Source organism: Papaver somniferum, chromosome 8 (assembly GCF_003573695.1).
Source record: "Papaver somniferum cultivar HN1 chromosome 8, ASM357369v1, whole genome shotgun sequence".
Classification (NCBI taxonomy): Eukaryota; Viridiplantae; Streptophyta; class Magnoliopsida; order Ranunculales; family Papaveraceae; genus Papaver; species Papaver somniferum.
Genome location: NC_039365.1, coordinates 64,666,593 through 64,675,214, shown reverse-complemented (window position 1 = coordinate 64,675,214; position 8,622 = coordinate 64,666,593).

Genomic DNA, 8,622 nt, shown 5'->3' with positions numbered 1-8,622 from the left:
GCAGCTACTGTGCAGTATTGCTACTGCTGCTGTTGCTTCCCCTGCTGTTGCTGCAGCTGCCTTTTCCTTCCACTGCTGCTGCTGCTGCAACTGAGCCCAAGTTCAAATCAGTGAAACCAAAGGCTAAAAGCCCAGGTTTAATCCCAAAGGCCCAGATCCTTGACTGAATCCAAAGTCCAGTTCACATCAAAAGACACTGAGCCCAATTCACAGTTGAACTGTTGAGCCCAAGTTCAGTTCAATGTTAGCCCAAAGCCCAGTGCAACTCTAAAGACCAAAAGCCCATAATTTCACAGTTAGTCCAAACAAACCCACTAAGCCCAATAGCAATTTAGAGCCCAAATAGCTAAACACACAAAACACTCCCAATCTCTGTGGATCGACCCGTACTTGCACGAGCTACAACCGACGACCGTGCACTTGCGGTATTACTGTAGGCCCGCGTTTTCATTGCGCTTAATTTTATACATATCTCCGGGCCCACCAAGTTTTTGGCGCCGTTGCCGGGGAACATTTTGCATTCAAATTTAATATCTTTGAGGCCTACCAATAGATCCCGATAACTCATTTTAGGAAGGTCAGGTTAGTGAAGAGCAAGCTCATGCTGTCTATAACAATGCTAGGTTTGAGAACCGTCAGAAGTTTGACCCCTACTCAGAGACCTACAACCCTGGTTGGAGAAACCATCCTAATTTCTCTTGGTCTAAGGGCCAGAATCAAGGCTAGTCTAGTAATTCTCATCCTCCCCCAGGTTTTGGTTATACTAAGAACCCTTCAGGACAGACCCAGAACCCATCTGAGAATAGAATAACTAGCTTAGAGGAAACCCTTAGTATATTAAGGAAGAGCCAGGAAATGCTATCACAAAGCCAGGAAATGTTAGTAAAAAGCCAGGGTAATTTTCAAGAGGAAACCAAACAGAATTTTAAGAATAGTGCCCAGTCTTTTGCTAAATTAGAACTTCAAGTCGGCCAAATAACTAAGTATATTAATGAGAGAGAGGAAGGAAGGTTCCCTAGTAATACTGATCCTAACCCTAGAGGAGAGAAATCGTACAGTCATGTTAACTCTGTTACGACCCTTAGGAGTGGAAGGAAAGTTGATAATAAGGTCGGCATACCTGAAAGTGAACATGCTGTAGTTCACCCTTATGAGCCAGAAAATGAGGAGACTGATAGAGTCTCCAAAGAGACCAATGAGGGTCCTGATGAGCCCGGCTTTGTTCCCAGAGCCCCGTTCCCCCAGCTGCTAGTTCCGACTAAGAGGGAGTCCAACTTTAATGATATATTGGAGGTTTTTAAGCAGGTTAATATCAACCTTCCATTATTAGATGCAATTAGGCAGATTCCCTCTTATGCCAAGTTCCTTAAGGACTTGTGTACGCGAAAGCGTAAGCTCAGTGTCCAGAAGAAAGCCTTCATAGCTAGTCACGTGAGTTCTATTATTCAGAATACCACTACTCCTAAGTATAAAGACCCAGGGTCCCCTACCATTGCTTGTACAATAGGTAAGTACCGTGTTGAGAAAGCATTGCTTGACTTAGGAGCCAGTGTGAACTTACTGCCATACCATGTGTACCTTAAGCTAGGACTTGGTGAGATGAAACCTACCCAGATGACACTTCAGTTAGCTGATAGGTCCATTAAAATTCCTCGTGTGTGATCGAGGATGTTCTCATAGAGGTAGACAAGTTTATATATCCGGTGGATTTTGTTATCCTAGATACCCAACCTGTCCCTGACCCAGAGAACCAAATACCAGTGATTTTAGGTCGCCCGTTTTTAGCTACATCCAATGCGATCATTAACTGTCGAAATGGTATTATGAATTTGTCTTTTGGTAATATGACTATTGAGCTGAACATTTTTAATATTAGTAAGCTACCCTCTGAACTAGATGACTCGAATATAGAAGAGGTGAACATGATAGGAACATTAGTCGAGGAGTCATTACCAAACACTTTGTTAGAAGATCCATTAGAGAAATGCCTAGCTCACTTTGGGATTGATTTTGATGATGATAAGTGATTAATGAGGTGAATGCTTTGTTAGATTCAACCCCTTTGTTAGATACTAGTAATGGATGGAAACCTAAGTTCGAACCACTACCAGTTTCTAAGTCTACCCTAGTTCCTTCTTTAGAAGAGCCTCCTAAGTTGGACCTAAAACCATTGCCAGATACCCTGAAGTATGTGTTTTTAGGCCCGTCTGAGACTTTACCTGTGATTGTTTCTTCCGACTTGGATAGAGATCAGGAAAGTAGGCTAGTAACCGTCCTTCAAAACAACAAGGAAGCTTTAGGGTGGACCATAGCAGACATTAAGGGTATAAGTCCTACTGTTTGTATGCATCAGATCTATTTAGAGGAAGACACCAAACCTTCTAGGGAGATGCAACGTCGACTAAACCCCAATATGAAAGAAGTAGTTCGAACTGAGGTTCTTAAGCTATTAGATGCAGGCATTATCTACCCTATTTCAGACAGTAAGTGGGTCAGCCCCGTTCAGGTTGTTCCCAAGAAATCTGGTATTACTGTAGTCCAGAATGATAACAATGAGTTAATCCCGACCCGAGTGACCACGGGTTGGCGTGTTTGTATTGACTATAGGAAATTGAACAAGGTCACTAGGAAGGACCACTTTCCCCTTCCCTTCATCGACCAGATGCTAGAGAGATTAGCTGGACATAGTCACTACTGCTTTTTAGATGGCTACTCTGGATATAATCAGATCGTTATTGCCCCAGAAGACCAGGAGAAAACCACTTTTACCTGTCCATTTGGTACCTTTGCGTATAGACGCATGCCTTTCGGGATGTAATGCCCCTGCGACTTTTCAGCGTTGCATGATGAGCATATTTTCTGACATGGTAGAACGGTTCTTAGAGGTCTTTATGGATGATTTTTCAGTGTTTGGTTCATCTTTCGATGAGTGCTTGCATCATTTGTCATTAGTTTTGACTAGGTGTAAGGAAAAGAATTTAGTGCTTAATTGGGAGAAATGTCACTTTATGGTTCGTTCAGGAATTGTTCTAGGGCATATTGTATCTTCAAAGGGTATAGAGGTAGATAGAGCCAAAGTTGACCTTATTAAAACTTTACCGGTCCCAAAAACCGTAAGAGATATTAGGTCATTCTTAGGGCATGCTGGTTTTTATCGTCGTTTCATTAAGGATTTTAGCTTGATGTCTAGACCTCTTTGCAATTTGCTTGCAAAAGATGTTAAGTTTGTCTTTGATGATGCTTGTTTAGAGGCTTTTGAGAAGCTTAAGTCATTACTCACTACCGCCCCATAGTCCAGGCACCCAACTGGAACCTACCCTTTGAGATCATGTGTGATGCTTCAGATTATGCTATTGGTGTTGTGCTAGGTCAGCGAGAAAAAAGTTACTTCATGTGATTTACTATGCTAGCAAAACTCTGAATGATGCCCAGTTGAACTATACCACTACCGAGAAGGAACTATTAGCCATTGTGTTTGCCTTAGACAAGTTTAGACCCTATCTCTTAGGTTCTAAGATCATCATATATACTGATCATGCTGCTTTAAAATATCTTTTGTCTAAGAAGGATACTAAACCTAGATTGATTAGGTGGATTCTGTTGTTGCAAGAGTTTTCTCCAGACATTAGAGACAAAAAGGGTGCCGAAAATGTTGTAGCAGATCACTTGTCTAGGCTAGTTGTTAGTTCCCCAGATGATTCCCTTCCTATAAGGGATAGCTTTCCTGATGAACAATTGTTCTTTGTTACCCAATTACCTTGGTATGCTATAGTGAACTATCTTGTTACTGGTCGAATGCCCCAACATTGGGGTAAACAAGATCGTTCTAGATTTTTAGCTGAGGTTAAGCACTTCTTTTGGGATGATCCTTATTTGTTTAAGTATTGTCCAGACCAGATTATTAGGAGATGTATACCTGAGAGTGACCAGTCCAGTATTATTTCCTTTTGTCATGATCATGCTTGTGGGGGTCACTTTAGTGCTAAGAAGACTGCTGCTAAGATATTGCAGTGTGGATTCTATTGGCCTTCGTTGTTTAAAGACTCCCATAGTTACTGTGTTACTTGTGAACGTTGCCAGAAATTAGGAACCATTTCCCGTAGGAACATGATGCCCTTGAACCCGATTTGATTGTTGAGGTCTTTGATGTGTGGGGTATTGACTTTATGGGTCCGTTCCCTAATTCTTTTGGTAACCTATACATCCTTGTCGCTGTAGACTATGTCTCTAAGTGGATTGAAGCGGTTGTGTAAAACCAATGACCATAGGGTTGTGATTGAGTTCTTGAAAAATAATATACTTACACGTTTTGGTACACCGCGAGCTATAATTAGTGATGGAGGGTCGCACTTTTGTAATGGGCCTTTTAGGCTTCTGATGAAGAAATATGGTATTACACATAAGGTAGCTACCCCGTATCATCCACAGACTAGTGGTCAGGTAGAGGTTTCCAATAGGGAGATAAAACGTATATTAGAGAAAACAGTTAATCCTAATCGGAAAGACTGGTCGTCTAGGCTTACTGATGCCTTATGGGCTTACCGTACTGCGTTTAAGACCCCCATTGGAATGTCGCCTTATCGAATTGTTTATGGCAAGGCATGTCACTTACCTGTTGAGTTAGAACATAGAGCTTATTGGGCTGTTAAGCAGCTAAATTTTTCACTTGACGAGGCAGGAGCCCATAGGAAACTCCAGCTCAATGAGTTGGACGAGATTCATGTAGATGCTTACGATAGTGCGAAGGAGTATAAGAACAAAATGAAACTTGTGCATGATAGAAACATTTTACGGAAGTCATTTTCTCCAGGTCAAAAAGTTCTTCTGTATGATACCCGCTTGCATCTTTTCCCTGGGAAGTTACGTTCTCGGTGGACGGGTCCTTTTATTGTTCGCACTGTTTTTCCTCATGGAGCTGTTGAGATCGAGACACCGGATGGTAGTAGTTCTTCGAAGGTTAACAGTCATAGATTGAAACCCTTTTTAGAGCCCTTTCCTACAGGTGATGTTGAGGAGGTCCCTCTGGAGGACCCTATTTACCCTTGATTGACCATCGAGGCGGATTGTATGTTGTATATTAGTTTTTGATTTTCTTCACCCAGGTACTATCTTTCCAACTTCTCCTCGTGTTATGTTACTTTTGGTACTTCTCTTTCATTAGAAACATTGAGGATAATGTTAGATTTAAATTTGTGGGTGGGGAAGAAACTTTTTGTTAGTTTTAAGTTGCAATAAATAAACTCTAGAGCCTAGAAATTTACGCCTATTAAGGATAGCACTAACCAATCTAAGTGGATGGAAACATTTTTGTTTTAGGAGCTGAGGAACCAATCTGACTAGATGGAAACATCTATAAAGTCTATTCATAAAAGCACAGAGCTCAGGTGTTAGAAATAACATGATAGTTTCGCCATATCTCGTCGAGTCCTTTTCACTTTCTATTTTTAGTTTTCTTTGATTTCAAGTGATTTGGTGGGGCACACGATTCAAGTTGTTAACTTTGCTATGGTGAAATAGAGTGACTGAGTTACAAAAAAAAAAAAAAAAAACGGACCAGTTAGACCAATCGGAATAAGTATTAACACTTGGATAGCAATATGCGTGTGTTCTCCCTGTTTCCGTCGCCTAAGCAAGCGTGGAATGCAGGACCCGTGGGAACTATCGTGTAATCTGCTGACAAGAAGCATGCGCTTGGATCAAAAATATCTATTCATGTCGTTAAGTTAAAAAAAATGGTTATTGTTATGTGTAGTCAACTGCTGGTTCCCTTGTATTTGCCAGTTTGTTGATCTAGATTTAAGTTATTGACCACTGGTTCCCTTGTATATGCCAGTGTGTTAATATTAGTCAGACCGGTATCTCAGTCATTTAGGTTAGGTTCATCTTGGCAGAGGCATTCAGACAGATATGGGAAACACCGTTCGCTTTTCAACCATCTACATTTTTCTTTCCATCTTCTTAATCTTTTCATGTGATTAGTCTGATTCCGAGTATGATGTCCATCGTGAAACTATCTTAGTATAGCTCTGTCACTTATATGAATTTTAGTATGCTTGAGTGCAAACTCGTGTACAACAATTGGAATTTCGCATCAGGGTTCTTCCTCTTAGAGTCAATAATTGTATGCCAACCAAGGAGGTTCTTTAGTGCTTTCCAAGGTTCTGCGTAGATAGCTAGGGTCTGGAGTATTGGTTTTTGTGGGTACACCTCTGATAAACCCACCCGAGATTAACTCGGTCACTTTTCAAGAATAAATTTTGCTCGAGGATTAGCAAATAATAAGTTTGGGGGTATTTGATAGACACATTTTTATGTCTAATTTTTCCTCAATGTCCGTATAGTTGGAACTCTATTTTTGTACTAATATTGTGTTTTTATGTATTTTTAGGAAATAAACATTTTTGGAAAATTCGGCTCGAAAAGTTGATTTTGGCACCCGGAGGACAAGTGTTATTCGGACTCTCGCTTTTGGATAAGGGGTAACCTAATTACTAAGGGGCACCCCTAGCTCACCCCCAAGACAGCTGCTATTCGCACCCAACAATGGTTAGGGGGGACACCCTTTCTTCACGATTCAAAAAATGGCGGGAAAATCTTATGCCATGCACACTTCACTGGCAGTTTAGGGTTCGATCTTGTGTGGGCTTTGAGCGAGATTCAATCGCTGGAAATGATTGGAATGGACCTAATATAGCCTAACAGGCTTGGTACAATGAATTGGATCGAGCGAAATGGTCCAGCAAAGCCGTGGGATGAAGATAAAGCTAAACATGAAGAGAAGATAATATCGATTCTGTTTGATTCTAACTTGGAATTTACGTGGCCAATTAGTTAGAGGATATCTTGTCTTTGATTGTTGCTCTATCTTAGGAAGTTTTACAACCAACAGACGCGTGAAGAGCGAAATTTGGAAGAAATATATCCGAGAATATTTTCTTCATCAATGCCGAGTAATGGAGGATTATGTGAAGTTATGGCGAGATATTTCGGTGCTGTTGGGTTATAAATAGTTACTGAGGTATCCTAGGCAAGTTTAGAGAGAATTGGGAGAGGTTTAGAGCACTACATAGCAAGAAAATCCAAGTTGCAGAGATTCTGGTTCTGCTGCTGCTGCGAGGAGGAAGAACGTGAAGAACAGACTCTCCAAGACCGTCGTTTATCAACAGTAACATCGACTGTCCGTTGTGGGTCGTAGTTCTTCAACGACAACAACACTTCAGCTCTGTCGTTGACTCTGGACGCCTTCTGTGGGTCGCAAAATTCTGTTTTACATCAATTTCTTGTCTTTCTCTTCATTGTAAAACACTTTTGAGCATCAATGAAATATTTTGAGAGGTTTTCCAACATGATGAGCGGCTAAATTCTTGGTGATTGAGGCAATGGAGGATCTATTCACTCATGTTTGATTGGTAACATTTTTATTTATAATTTCTTTAATTATTTACTTTATTTAATTCACTTGGATAAATATAAAAAAAAGATAAAATTGTTTTCTTAATTAGTTGTGAATCAGTTTGATGTTTTATGCTTAGAATAATTCTTTGATAAATCATGTTTAAGGATTACAACTTAATATTTGGACACCTTTTAAATTAAAAAGTGATTTAATAAGAAAAAGAGCTTAATAATAATTTCTGAAATAGTATTTATAACCAATCAACTTGAAGTGGTAGTGAATCCTAAGCCTTAATCCTTTTAAAATCTTGACATTACTATTAATTTCCTTCATTTATTTATTTGTTTAAATCTTTAAAAAAAAAGAGTTACCTTCACAAGTTCGAAAAGAACCCAGTTTTCACCACTATCTACAACAACATTTGAAAATACATCAAAGAGTTTGTGTACAAGAGTTTTCCTTGAGTTTCTCCATTGTTTTCTTCATCAAGGATTCTTTCTTCATATGCTTTCAATCTTCCAATTATATCTTCATAGCTAGTCTTCTTTAAATCTAAGACTTGTTCGAGAGAAGCTATGATATGAATATACTTGGATCTTGGTAAACTATTGAGAAACTTCTTTACCAGTTTATCTTCATCAATGGATTGTCCAAGTGACGCATATTTTGAGGCTATCTCTGATAGCTTTCCTGCAAAGCTATCGATAGTATCAGTGTCTTTCATCTTCACTCTTTCAAATTCATACATTAAGGTTTGCAGACGGGCTTCTTTAACTCGATCAGCTCCGAGATTACGTGCCTTTATTGCATCCCAAATTTTCTTTGAAGTTTCCTGTTCACCAACTTGTAAAACAAGACATTCTGGTATTGCTTGAAAGAGTAATCCAATGGCAACATTGTTTTTGTCTGGGTCCAATGTACCAGGATCAATTGTTTCCCAAACTTTGTAGATTTTCATCAGTACCTTCATTCTCATGGCCCATACTGTGTAGTTTGTGGCGTTGAGGATTGGAACTTGTATTGATGGTGGCGTGAACTGTTTTGCACCCATAATGGTGGTTTCGTTTTCCATGGCTCAGAAATAAGCTCTGATACCAATTAATGGCAACTGCAAGATGAAACTTAGCTTATATAAAGACAACTCTCTTTATTAATGTTTAAAAAATCTCTCAAAACTAAACACAAGCTCTAATCTTGCTCATATGATCAACCACAACTTTGGTGAT